Below are 15,335 nucleotides of genomic sequence, written 5' to 3'. Positions count from 1 at the left end.
TTGCTTGTGATCAAGGCTCTCTATTATGTGTGGTAATTTGGGAACAAGTGCCAAGGCATCTTTAATGACCTCAGTGTCAGGACACCAGTTCCAGAACGTTAAGTTCCATCTGAAAGACGGCACCCTACACAGGGCAGTGTCTCCAATCACTGACCAGGACCAACCCTGCTTAGCTTCAGAAGCAAGCCAGCAGTGGGATGCAGGGTGGTATGCTGCTGGCAAATTAAATCAATTGGAGCTGATTTACTGGTGTTTTTAGTATTGAATGTCCAACAATGAAAAACATTTAAATTCATTAATATAAAAAATGGTAATATAAATAATATAATATAAATCGGGACCCGGGCCAGTTGGGGAGCCCTGAGGGCTAGCTAGCTAGCAGAAGGCAAGTGATGTAGAGAAGGCCAGCCTCAGTTGGACCGATTGCGTTAGCTACCCACACTGAGCCCATATGTATGTGTATTTATTAATTTTCAGGCGTACAACTTTAAGTCTGTTATATTCTTACAGCGTGGGTTAGCGTTAGCTATTTCATTCTTGTGATGGATGCGCAAATATCAGGCGGGACCGGTGTTGGTACAACCGCTAACGTTAGATAAAATTTGCCTAACGTTAGATCAAATTTGCAAGGACCCAGTTCAGGTAACGGGAGAAGGAAGACGTCCCAAAAAACGCGTTCAAAAAAGGGGAAAAGAAGAAAGAGACGGAGGAGTAAAAAGACGAAGACCAACAAAACAACACCATATTCACCACCGGAGGTAACTTGACTAACGTTAGCTATTGTAGCTAGCTGCAGCTTGCTATCAAGTTCATGTTAGTTGGCTAGCTAGCGATATTATTTTTACAAATTCGGACATTATTTTAGCTAGCTTCTGGCAGATGCTGTCGTCTGAGCTTTTTCCATGGTAAGAAAACTTTTTGGCCATACATGACGTTGTTATAAGCAGGGAATGGGCATTTGTTTGTTTGTTGACAACAACAACAGCTGGCGTTCTCACATTACAATGTTGTGTCGACTAGTTGCAAGAGAGAAGCTTGACAGCTCCATGTTGTTGCAAGATAAATTGCTTCCCTGGTGGTGCATAGATGTAAAATAGTGTAGTGATAGCTTGCTGTGGTGTGGGTAGTTTTTATTCAGAAGTACATTAGTCAACAGGGGTGTGTGCTTGTCTGTCAAAATCCAAAATACAGTATAGACACACCTTTTCAAAACATGTCCTTCCCTCTGTTTCTCTCAGGCTGAAGAAGGAAACATTGAATATAAGGTACTAGTATACATTTCTTTATTTTTGCATGCCATCTTCCCTTTCACCTGTAGCTAGTAATCAAAAGTCAAAACACATCCATGTATATGCATGCACACTCTCAAACACGTGGTTCACTTGTTGGACACTTCTTGGTGGTGAAGTGCTGTCCCTGCTCTAACTTCACTGCAGCTGAAGTTGGTGAACCCCACACAATACCGATTTGAACACCTGGCCACCCAGCTAAAATGGCGTCTTCAAGAGGGACGGGGCGAGGCAGTGTATCAGATTGGGGTGGAAGACAATGGTCTGCTTGTCGGACTGTCAGAGGGAGACATGAGAGCCTCGCTGAAGACCCTACGGAGGATGGCAGAGAAGTATGTCACTACCTCATATGCAAATGTCGCCAAAGGCACAATCTGGGGTATTTTCTTCTGCCTAATGGTCATTTCAATTATACCCATTGATTCTTGAAGAAACTAGTTTATAAATGTCTAATTTGACAGTTTGCCATTGTTACTGTATTTAACAGGTGATAAATGTGATATCTCTGCCTCATCAGGGTTGGTGCTGACATCACACTTCTACGGGAGAGGTGGATTACGACTCAGACAGAAACTGCCGGAAAAGGAGGTTCTTGTCCGAAAAGTTCCAGACGACCAACAGGTGGGATAAACAGCACCTTGTCTTATTTAAGGGACAGTTCTAACACTCCTGGCTCCTTGCACATATGCAACGCTCCCCAGAGTCTGTGGTTCAAATCACTTCTCACTGTCTCCTTCTCACCTATCTCCCATTCTTTATTTTCTGTCTATCAATTAAGCATTAAAATGCGAAAGAAGAGTGACTTGTTTTGCACTCAATTATATGAATGGTCAATGGTAAGCTGTACATACAATGCAGGATTTCTGCCACGCCGATCTGCTGTAATTTCACTGCTGTGTCTCTTGTGTGTGTATGAGAGCAGTTCTTGGACCTGCGTGTGGCGGTACTGGGAAACGTGGACGCCACCTCGCCACACGCAGGCGTGCTGACTCAAGGCGAGCTGGACAACGGGCGAGGCCGGGCACGCCTCGACCTCTTCAGACACCTTCATGAGATCCAAACGGGCAGGTCATCAAGCATCAGCTTTGAGATTTTGGGCTTCAATAGCAAAGGGGAGGTGAGTAACTGCGTCTTATAGGTGACAAGATACAGAAGGAAGGATAAACATGCATGAGTTTCCCCTCCTTTGAGCAAGGACATAAAAAAAATGTATTCCTCAAAAACTACACTGATATAACAAAAAAGTAATAACACAAAAACTGTGTAACAGCACACAAATGTTTTGAACATCTTCCATTTGTTACTAAGGCCAGACAAAATTGATTCACTGTTTAATGGATTTTCCCCCCAGAAAAGTGAGGTGAGCGAGATACATTTTTTTATAAAAAAAATATATATATATCATTAGGTGGATAAGGAATAACAGTACTTTACCACATTGTCCTAGGCTATATGGACATGGACAATAGGCAAAATATTCAATTTCAGACTGATTGTCACGGCTGACTTGTTGTGTAGGTAGGAATCAGGTGCAGAGAGTTCCAGGGGAAAAATGCACTTTATTCCGGCACCAAAAATTGTAATGCCCAAAACACAGGGCACAAACGCTGACCAACCCAAACACAGGGTAAACACGGTCCGGAGCAACAACACAAACGTAAACACAAAAATAATCCCGCACAACAAAGGGCGGGTTCCACAATCTTAAATAGGGAAACAAATCCAGAAACACAAATCGGAAACAGGTGCAACTCATAAGACAAAACTAACAGAAAAGGGAAAAGGGCTCAGTGGCGGCTAGTAGGCCGGTGACGACGACCGCCGAGCACCGCCCGAACAGGCGGGGGAGTCAACTTCGGCGGGAGTCATGACACTGATTTTCAGATTATTATTATTAATACACATATTAACATTAATGAACATTATTCACATAGGATGTATAATGGAATGCAATATTCTATCATATTCAAAAATTATATAAAAAAAAGTAATGTATGAATGTTTTAATCTACTTAATTGTATAGCCTAACAAATTCAAGAATGATTGACAATAAATCATTGTAATCAAATTAAAATGTTGATGCATAATAATGAGTTCATTACCTGAATGCATCTCTATAGCCTTAGCATTAACAGAATAGTCATACAAATATGATTAGGCCTCTCATAGAGGAGAGTCAAATTAATTAATCAAATTAATGTAGCATTGGGAAAAAAATACATATATCCAGCCATCCAGCTTTAATCATCAAAAAATAAAAAATTGGTTTATAACATGCACAATTATAAGCATCAATCTATATAGAGCAAGCGTGACTAAATTCGAGCCCAGTAACTTTGCTCACCGCATCCTCCTTCGATTGTCTCATCTGGATGCCACAAAAAGCCCCCACCTGCTGATCTGCACGAAGTATGTGCATGCCACTGGCGATGTACTTTGCTGGACATGCTAGCTGTTCTCGGCGGCGTGTCATCACTTCAAACGCATTCCGTTGTGGTGTTATCGGTTGGCCTACTGCTACTGGTAATACCAGTAGTTATGAATTTCAAATCACCATACAGCTGACAAACTTTGATTTCATCAATCATTTTGACTTAAATTTGGTTGTCCAAAATACTTGCTCTGCGTCTTTGCTGATGAATGCCCTGATCTCTGGCCAGAAATGAAACATCTGCACGTCGCCTGCAGGTGCGAGCATGTGTGTTTCACTGTCCAATCCGAGGCTTGAACATGACCCGAACGCGTGATTTGAGGCTGTTTGGTCTGTTGGGCATCAATTTAGGAAAGCCTCAAGGGAGAGCGGACAGTGCATTATAAACAAATAGCCGCATATATTCGACAAAGAATAACACATCTGAAGTTTTTATTTTTTTTTGGTGTGGAGAAAAGTGAGGCAGAGTAATTCAACTTTGCCTGGCCTAACCCATAAAAACAGTGTAATTGAACTTCCTCTCATGTGGCTTTTGAAGGTGGTGAACTACAGTGACTCCCGTACAGCCGAAGAGATTTGCGAGAGCTCTTCTAAGATGATCACCTTCATTGACCTGGCCGGCCACCACAAGTACCTGAAAACCACAATTTTTGGCCTCACCAGCTACTGCCCAGACTTCGCCATGCTGGTGGTCAGCGCCAACACAGGCATAACAGTGTAGATTGTGCGGGCCTTGTTAACTTCTACAAGATTTGTTTGGCCCAGCAAGCTATGAAAAGTGATGTGCGTTTAACTACTTATGTGACCACTGACTAGGGTTACAAAGTGGGCGTTAATTGCAAATGAGGTCATTGTTGATTAGATGTTTTTCCATTAATCTTCTCCTGAACCTTATGGTCTATTTACAAGAAATTCATGGACACCATTTTTACTCAAGGATAAATTACCAAAGTTTCCTTAGATTTCCAAAATAATCAGTAAATTACCAACATTTCTGAAGTCTGGTAACTTTGGTAAATTACTGGGAGTTTTATGACCCTACCACTGACCCAACCAGATAATATTTTCTCCCTCTTAGCTGGCACCACCCGCGAGCACCTGGGCCTGGCCATGGCACTAAAGGTGCCCATCTTTATCGTGGTCAGCAAGTGGACTTGTGTGCCAAAGGAACAGTGGAGCGCACAGTACGCCAGCTGGAGCACGTTCTCAAGCTGCCCGGCTCTAACAAAGTGCCGATGGTGGTGGCCAGCCCAGACGACGCCGTCACAGCCGCCCAGCAGTTCGCTCAGTCCTCCAGGTATCTGCTGAAAAGAAGAAAAGACCTAGAAGGAAACTGGAATTGAGATTCACAACCCAATATACACCACATAGGCCTTAGTCCAGGGTGACTAGAAAGGAATTGACTTAGCAAGCGGCAACGTTGTTTGTATTGGTGGGGGAAAAAAATCAATACAGTTACATATTTTTGACGATATATTGTATCGTTTTGACAATATCGCAATATTATTTTTGCAATAGCTGCACCAAAACTCCAGTATGTTTCCTTCATAGCTTGTTCTCCATCTTTTTAAATAGGGAGCCAATTTGTTTTCTACACTTTTATTTCCATGACTGACCAAAACTTGTTTTCTCATGGCTCTCGCTTGTCCCTCTGCAGCAGATATATGGTGAGCAATATGTTTGGAACATCGAATCACAATAAAATTGCTGTATCGAATCGCAATACATGTAGAATTGTGAGAATTTTAAAACATATCGTATCAGCACCAAAGTATCATGATAGTATTGTATAGTGAGGTCCCTGTCAATTCCCAGCCCTGGTGAATTGACCTAAGTCTCATTTAAATATCAAGGGACTAACTAACTTAGTGGGCAGAATTTGGCATGGAACATCATAATACCTCAATTTCCCAGGTGTAAACTAATTTTACGGAAGTCAGATAACCAGGTGAGAAGTTTTTTTGACTTCTTTTGAGCAACCATAAAAATAGGTCTATCTGGTTGTTATTTGGTTATCTGACCAGATAACATCCAAAATATGACATCTTTATGATTTGATGTATCGGATGTCTCCTCAACAAGAAAACCAGTTGACATCCAGAGAATGACGTTACGATCACCCAAGCCAATTTCTTTACACAAAATTACGACAACTTTTTTGACGTTATGCATAGGTTATATTCTGGTTGTAAAAGTCACCTCATGCCCACTTTCGCTACGTGTATAGTCTGTGCTTGAGTGTTCAACCCTGGTGTGTCCCTCACGTTGTCTCTTTGTGCCGTAGCATCACACCCATCTTCACCCTGTCCAGCGTGTCTGGAGAGAGTCTAGCCCTGCTTAAGGTCTTCTTCAACATCCTGCCTCCTCTCAGCAACAGCAAGGAGCAGGAGGAGCTCATGCAGCAACTCACTGAGTTCCAGGTACTACACCTGCGTATGCACACACACACCCAGACACATTAACGTATACAATTATTGTGTGAATTATGTGTGTGCATGGACATTGTGTCTGTCCATGCACACTCACAACTAACACAATAATACACATTAACACGTTTGTGCAGAAACAACGAATATATTACACATATACACACACTCTTTACAAACACACCACACCCATCCAAACGCATACATACGTTCATGCACACGCATAACAAAACATACACCCACACATGCATTGTACACATACGAGATGTGAACATGCACTTTCACACATTCAGATTCACGCCCAATATTCTGTATCAATGCTAGCAAAATATACCTCCTCATTCCTCTGCTTGTGAATATAGGTAGATGAGATCTATACCGTGCCAGATGTGGGGACAGTGGTGGGAGGAACTCTCTACAGGTCAGTTGGCCATATGTCATATTGATACTCATAAATGGAATGATAATGGATTTATTTAGCACTGTTCTAGGGATTGTTCACCCAAATTACAAAATTACATATTGGTCTCCTTACCCTGTAAGCTGTCTATGGACAAGGTCTGACAGCAATCCTGCTTTAGTTTAGTTTCCCTGGCACTGTTTCCAAGTGCTAATGTTTTAGCATTTGTGGCACAAATCCCATCTATAGGGACTTTGTTGAGCTTTTTTTTGTAGATAATATCAGAGGATTTGCTCAGTTAAGCTTTTAGCAAATCAAAAAACAATAGAAGTCAATGTACTGCAAACTGTGTAACCCTGAATTGCTGCTAAAAATAATTTGCCCTGGAGAGTTCCCACTTTGACATATCATAATGTTTTTCCTCCCGTTGACCCGCGGACAGTGGGGTGTGTCGCGAGGGGGAGAGGCTGGTGGTTGGCCCTACGGACGAGGGCCGTTTCCTGAGGCTGAAGCTGGGCAGCATCCATAGGAACCGCTCGGCATGCAGGGTGCTGAGAGCTGGCCAAGCCGCCACACTGGCCCTCGGCAACTTTGACCGCTCGCTGCTCCGCAAGGTCAGAGGGTTCAGCCACAACACAACTGCACTGCATGTGAATTTTCATGATATTTATCTATAAGATACTGTACTTTCCTCCCCATTTTCTATGTTCTGCCAATCACATCCCTTAATATGACTGAACATTGCAGGGTCACAATGGGAAACAGGATGACTGCACAAAATGCTCATGGTTATGATACTGTCATCTGTCCTATGTTTTGTGTGTTACATGTGAAACCTCAAGTATAGGTAGGAGGTCTGTGTAGCCAACTATGTTTCTGTTTGTTTCTTTTAGAAGCACTCCAGACAAGAAGTTGCCTCATGGGAAATATAAATCTATTCTAGAAATAAAGTCATTCTAAAATTGATAGCTATCAGTGAAAACCCATTTTTGTCCTTGAACAATCTGACACAATGTCCATGCACACTCATAACACAATATAATACATTTAAACTCAGTTTTTCACAATTTAATCTTAGTAAAAATTCCCTGTCTTAGGTCAGTTAGGATCACCACTTCATTTTAAGAATGTGAAATGTCAGAATTATAGTAGAGAGAATTATTTATTTCAGCTTTTGTTTCTTTCATCACATTCCCAGTGGGTCAGAAGTTTACATACACTCGATTAGTTTTTGGTAGCATTGCCTTTAAATTGTTTAACTTGGATCAAACATTTCAGGTAGCCTTCCACAAGCTTCCCACAAAATAGGGTTGGGTGAATTTTGGCCCATTCCTCCTATAGAGCTGGTGTAACCGAGTCAGGTTTGTAGGCCTCTTTGCTAACACATGCTTTTTCAGTTCTGCCCACAAATTTTGTATGGGATTGAGGTCAGGGCTTTGTGATGGCCACTCTAATACCTTGATTTTGTTGTCCTTAAGCTATTTTGCCACAACTTTGGAAGTATGCTTGGGGTCATTGTCCATTTGGAAGACCCATTTGCGACCAAGCTTTAACTTCCTGACTGATGTCTTGAGATGTTGCTTCAATATATTCACATCATTTTCCTGACTCATGATGCAAGTGAACCAGTCCCTCCTGCAGCAAAGCACCCCCACAACATGATGCTGCCACCCCTGTGCTTCACTGTTGGGATGGTGTTCTCCGGCTTGCAAGCCTCACCAATTTTCCTCCCAATATAACAATGGTAATTTTGGCCAAACAGTTCTATTTTTGTTTCATCAGACCAGACCGTAGTGTGGCTTTTTTATGACGGTTTTGGAGCAGTAACTTATTCCTTGCTGAGCAGCCTTTCCGGTTATGTCGATATAGGACTCGTTTTACTGTGGATATTGATACTTTTGTATCTGTTCCTCCATTATCTTCACAAGATCGTTTGCTGTTGTTCTGGGATTGATTTGCACTTTTCGCACCAAAGTACGTTCATCTCTATGAGACAAAACGCATCTCCTTCCTGAGCGGTAGTATGACGGCTGCGTGGTCCCATGGTGTTTATACTTGCATACTGTTGTTTGTACCTTTGGGAGTTTGGAAATTGCTCCCTAGGATGAACTAGATTTGTGGAGGTCTCCAATTTGAGGTTTTGGATGATTTCTTTAGATTTTCCCATGATGTCAAGCAAAGAGGCACTGAGTTTGTAGGTAGGCCTTGAAATACATCCACAGGTACACCTCCAATTGACTCAAATGATGTCAATTAAGCCTATCAGAAGCTTCTAAAGTCATGACATCAATTTCTGGACTTTTCCAAGCTATTTAAAGGCACAGTCGATTTGTAAACTTGTATGTAAACTTCTGACCCACTGGAATTGTGATACAGTGAATTAGAAGTGAAATAATCTGTCTGTAAACAATTGTTGAAAAAATTACTTGTGTCATGCACAAAGTAGATGTCTAACCGACTTTCCAAAACTATAGTTTGTTAACAAGAAATTTGTGGAGTGGTTGAAAAACAAGTTTTAATGACTCCAAACTAAGTGTATGTAAACTTCAGACTTCAACTGTACATGCACAAACAACTCACGAATCATATGCAGTCAAAATGTATTCTACTGTTGTTATAAAACCAGTCCCACAATGGTTGTTCCTTTCCCATCTCCCAAAGTACTTATTGGTGCGTGTGTGTTGAATATGGTGATGGTCAGCCCGAAGATGAACCCCACCATCTGCTGGCAGTTTGAGGCGGCCATCGTCCTTCTCTTCCACGCCAAAACATTCAGTCGGGGCTTCCAAGTGACTGTGCACGTGGGGAACGTAAGACAGACCTGCATGGAAAAGTTAGTAATAATAATTATAAACTGGGTAGTTAGAGTCCTGAATGCTGATTGACTGAAAGCCCTGGTATATCAGACCAAACTACTTGTTTACTGTTCTAATTACCTCAATAACCTATTCATAATAACAGTAAGGCACCTCAGGGGTTTGTGGTATATGGCCAATATACCAAAGCTAAGGGCTGTATCAAATCACATATATTTATATAGCCTTTCGTACATCAGCTGATACAGAAACCCAGCCTAAAACCCCAAACAGCAAGCAATGCAGGTGTAGAAGCACGGTGGCTAGGAAAAACTCCCTAGAAAGGCCAAAACCTAGGAAGAAACCTAGAGAGGAACCAGGCTATGTGGGGTGGCCAGTCCTCTTCTGGCTGTGCCGGGTGGAGATTATAACAGAACATGGCCAAGATGTTCAAATGTTCATAAATGACCAGCATGGTCAAATAATAATAATCACAGGCAGAACAGTTGAAACTGGAGCAGCAGCACGGCCAGGTGGACTGGGGACAGCAAGGAGTCATCATGCCAGGTAGTCCTGAGGCATGGTCCTAGGGCTCAGGTCCTCCGAGAGAGAGAAAGAAAGAGAGAATTAGAGAGAGCATACTTAAATTCACACAGGACACCGGATAGGACAGGAGAAGTACTCCAGATATAACAAACTGACCCTTGCCCCCCCGACACATAAACTACTGCAGCATAAATACTGGAGGCTGAGACAGGAGGGGTCAGGAGACACTGTGTTGCGTCGTGCCCAAGAACAGCCCTTAGCCATGATATACTGGCCATATACCACACCCCCAAGGGCCTTATTGCTTAAGTATACACTGCCTCAATATGGGCCGCGTTCAGTAGGACACAACTTTGTGCAATGTTCAGATAGAAATGTTATTATATAGAACAAACATGCCTCTCTGTCATGTAGAGAAAGAGGAATCAGGCCAGCTCTATCCATGACATTTCTATCTGCAACGTTCCACAATGTCTGCCTACTGATTGTGGCCCTGCTGATTTATGCGTCAACACGAACCGTTTTGTGTCCCCTTCCCTGCTTTCACCACCAGGAGGAGCTGCGCACAGGAGAGAGGGCTGTGGTCTGTTTTCGCTTCATTAAACACCCCGAGTACCTCCGCATGGGCGCCAAGCTGCTCTTCAAGGAGGGCGTGACCAAGGGCATGTCACCAGCCTCCTGCCTGACTCACATGACCAGAACCAGATCCATGACCAGAACCAGAGGGAGATAGAGAAATAGAGAGGAGGAGAAAAGAGGGAAAGAGAGGAAATGATAAGCTCTCCTGAACATGTATCCCCCTCTCAGAGTAAGTTTGTGTGAACTGCCGGCGCCGGACGTCATCCCAGTAGATTGTTATTGAACCACACACTAGTATTTTAATCCCCATTTGTGTGTATCTAAGTGTGTCTGTACTGTACTTTCCACATCTGCCCTTCGTGCCATGTAGAGATGTGAAGCCCTATTGAAACACTTGATATTTCTCAGTGGTGGATTCTGGAACGAATGCTTTGATGAGTGTGGGTAGAGGCAAAGGTCGGTGTCTTAAATCAAAGTCTGGTGACCTCATCGAAGGCAGGCTAAGCTTTCATCTAATCTGCTGTGGATTGCTTGAAGGAACCATTCCCATCCCTCTCTTGGTCATTTCATAACAGATACAATAGATCAAATGCCTGCTCTCCCTGTTTTACTATACTGGACAATGTGGAACATACTCAGCATACCCATCCGTTGGAAGTTTAATGGGATAGTTGGCTTTTTAAAAGTATTAGGTCATTGTCGACTTACCTAAGGCAGGATTTTCCAAACTCGGTCCTGGGCCCCACTCCCCTTGGTGCAAGTTTTGGTCTTTGCCCTAGCAATACAATTAACCAACTCACCATCGAGCTTTGATAATTTGATAATTTGAATCAGCTGTGTAGTGTTAGGGCAAAAAATAAAGCGTGTACCCAGGGGCGGCCCCAGGACCGAGTTTGGGAAACCCTGACCTAAGGCTTTGTCGTTTTTAAGTTTGTTAGCTTGTTATTTACCAACATCCAGAATGGCTAGCATGTAGCAATGCTAGTGTAAACAGGTTGTATCAGTTAGCATTGCTTTCAAAACCATGAGCAAAGCAGGGGAGTTGACCAGTGGTGGTCCTGTCTGCAAATGAAAGAGATCTTTTACCATGCTTTTGAATGAAAGTTTCCTTATTATGTGGTTTACTCTGCACTTCATTTGTCTTGGTTAGTATTAATGAAAAGTAGACTACGTGCCACCCATTTTGGTGGCACAAGTGGCACTAGCACCAACCGTAAATGCTGCCATGCTAATTTTCCAAATGTCAAATTCAACTAAGTCTGTAGGGCAGCAGTAATGTGTGAGGGTTGAGAATGAGCAGAGTCAAGACTCTTGGCGCAGTCAAGAGACTGTTGGATTGCAAACCCGTTCTGAAAGAAATATAGGGGCAAGTATTTTAAGTGATGTGATGTAGCGATACAGCTTTTTTTTCATGGTAGCGACACAGCTTTTTTTTCATGGTAGCGACATGGCTTTTTTTTCGTGGTAGCGGACACTGCTTTTGTAACCCTGTTATAATGTCAACCCATTGAACCCAATGCTACAGGTTAGTATTGGGTAACCTAAACAGGTTTAAACTGTTTATACTGTGTCATAGCTTCAGGCTCATCTGTGTACAAGGGAGCTTTGTGCAGCTAGATAACAATGTGGAGTCTGCATGCTTAATAGGGACTTGTGAGAATCTTGTCAGACAAAATGGACTCCTAAATGACAAATATTTATTGAACTCTTGACTTTATCCCTTATCCTTCACGGGGTTGTGTGCAATTATAACTAAAGCATTGAATGTACTGTACCTGAACTTCTAAATACCATATTGAAGCACTAAAATTGTAGTGGGAGTTGTCGATTTTGCACTTTGTATTTTTTTGAAATAGCTTCTGCATGCATGCATGTGTGTATGCCAGATGTTACCGAATCTAGTCCGGGAGAGCAGTAGTGAAACACGTTTCAATTTATCATGGTGTTGATGCATATTGAGGTCTTGGTGACCACAGATGTATGCTGTTTATTCAAGTATCAGCTGATCTTTACAGTATCTTAAAATGTTTACTGTCATAGGAAATATACAAATTTAGTAGAGAAAGCATGCAGAGCACTTTTCTTTTGGATTATAAATTAAATATTACAGGTATTATTAGCTTCTATTCGGTTGTGACAAGTGGCAAGTTTGCAGTATGTGTATGTATTGCATCAAGGTTGTGTAAATATTAAACATGTTTTATCATGACTTCCATAGAAACATCAAAAGACAATCTTTTTGCATATTTTTATTGACTTTTTAAAAGCTGAACTTATTTGGCTTGATGGTCAACACCGATTGTTCACAGAACACATTTAATGTGAATTTTGCAGTTTAGCTGACAGCAACGTGTTTGAAATGTCACTGGTTTAAATTACTCAATGCCATTAATAAAATGTGTTTACACTTTTATAATGACTTTCATGAATAGGCTAAACATGTATAAATAGTTAAGGGTCTACATACTATTCATATGACTATTTCATCATTTACATTGAAATTAGGTATTTAAAATAATTTATAAAGGATTAAAACGCATTTATAATGGCTTAATCGTGAAAGTTGTGTAACCAAAAAATGCTGGTCATATTCTGTCTGGTCCATGTGCAGGGCTGCCCAACCCTGTTCCTGGAGAGCTACCCTCTTGTAGGTTTTCGCTCCAACCGCAGTTGTAAACTGACCCGATTCAGCTTATCAACCACCTAATTGTTATAAATAGGATGGGCTAGATTATGGTTGGCGCAAAAACCTACAGGACGATACCTTTCCACGAAGAACGTTGAGCATCTCTTTAAGATATGAAGGTTTGGAATGAGAAGGTGATGTTGAGCAATGCCGTTGAAGCTTGTGCATTCAACATTATTAGCACAGCATGCCAGGCTACATACAGTACTTAAACACACACGCACAAATGTTCTACAAAAACATTGGAAAATAAACATTGATAGGAAAACTGAAAGTAACATTACAGAGCTTCAAATCTAGGTGGAACTACAGTGTCTTTAGAAAGTGTTCACACCCCTTGACCCTTTTGCACATTGTTGTGTTACAGCTTGAATTTAAAATGGATTGTGTCACGGGTCTACACACAATGCCCCATAACATCAGTGTATTTAAAAAAATAAAAAAAATAAAAAAATGTTTTATAAAATTAAAAATTAAAAGCTGAAATGTCTTGAGTCAGTAGGTATTCAAACCCTTTTTTTTTTGCTTAACAAGTCACATTAGATGCATGGACTCACTACGTGCAATAGTGCTTAACATGATTTTTGAATGACTCATCTCTGTACCCCACAAATACAATCATCTGCAAGGTACCTCAGTCGAGCAGTGAATTTAAACACAGATTCAACCACAAAGACCAGGGAGGATTTCCAATGCCTCACAAAGAATGCCCATGATAATTGGTAAAACAATTAAAAACAGACATTGAATGTCCCTTTGCGCATGGTTAAGTTATTGCACTTTGGATGGTGTATCAATACACCCAGTCACTACAAAAGGTTCAGGCGTCCTTCCTAACTCAGTTGACGGAGAGGAAGGAAACTGCTCAGGGATTTCACCATGAGGTCAACCAACGGTGACTTTAAAACAGTTACAGAGTTTAATGGCTGTGATAGGAGAAACTGAGGATGGTTCAACAACATTATAGTTACTTCACAATACTAACCTAAATGGCAGAGTGAAAAAAAGAAAGCCTGTACAGAAAAACAATATTCCAAAACATGCATCCTGTTTGCAATAAGGCACTAAACTAAAACTGCAAAGAATTGTGGCAAACAAATGAACTTTATGTACTGAATATTGTTAGGTTTGAGGGAAATCCAACACAACATATCACTGAGTACCACTCTTCATATTTTCAAGCATGGTGGTGGCTGCATCATGTTATGGGCATGCTTGTCACCGGCAAAGACTAGGGAGTTTTTTTGGGATAAAATAAAACAGAATAGAGCTAAGTACAGGTAAAATCCTAGAGGAAACCCTGGTTGAGTCTACTTTCCAACAGATGCTGGGAGACAAAGTCACCTTTCAACGTGACAATAACCTAAAATACAAAGCCAAATATACACTGGAGTTGCTTACCAAGATGATATTGAATGTCCCGGAGTGGCCTAGTAACAGTTTTGACTTAAATCGGATTCCAAATCTATGGCAAGAATTGATAATGGCTGTCTAACAATGATCAACCAACTTGACAGTGCTTGAATATTTTTTTTTACATTATAATGTGCAAATATTGTACAACCCAGGTGTGTAAAGCTCTTAGAGATTAATCCAGAAAGACTCAGCTGTAATCGCTGCCAAAGGTGATTCTAACATGTAATGAATGACTCAGGGGTGTGAATACTTGTTAATTAGATATTTCTGGATTTCATTTTCAATCCATTTGCAAACATTTCTAAACCATGTTTTCAGTTTGTCATTATGGGCTATTGTGTGTAGATTGGTGAGAAAAAAACAAATTTAATCAATTTTGAATTCAGGCTGTAACACAAAATGTGGAATAAGTCAAGTGGTATGAATACTTTCTGAAGGCACTGTATACCCACAGCAAGATTGTTTGATAACGGAAGATAAAGGAAAATAGTCAAATACACAACCAAAGTTTTTATATACTGTATCTTGTGTGGATATAAGCTTGCCATGACGTAGAAAAAGCTTTACATTTCCAACTGCCACAGTTACAAACCCTTACAAATTGAATCTGCTCAGAAAATCACACGTCTACAAAAAAAAAAAAACACTGTTCAGAAGTCTCCATTACAAATGTTGTCCCATAATACATTCCTGCAGTGAAAAGGAAACAGCTTGACCATGTGAATATTATCCATACATAGGTTGAAAACCCTTTAGCATGATATGG

The 15,335-nt window shown here is 41.1% G+C and overlaps 1 pseudogene; it reads left to right on the top strand.

Moving 5' to 3' along the window:
* The first annotated feature begins 844 nt into the window (after window positions 1-844).
* Window positions 845-7,661, top strand: LOC110485135 (annotated as a pseudogene).
* The last annotated feature ends 7,674 nt before the right edge of the window (window positions 7,662-15,335 follow it).

The sequence above is a fragment of the Oncorhynchus mykiss genome, chromosome 13 (genome assembly GCF_013265735.2).
Source record: "Oncorhynchus mykiss isolate Arlee chromosome 13, USDA_OmykA_1.1, whole genome shotgun sequence".
Classification (NCBI taxonomy): Eukaryota; Metazoa; Chordata; class Actinopteri; order Salmoniformes; family Salmonidae; genus Oncorhynchus; species Oncorhynchus mykiss.
Note: the sequence above shows the minus strand (reverse complement) of the source record. Positions and strands in the feature narration are given on the sequence as shown.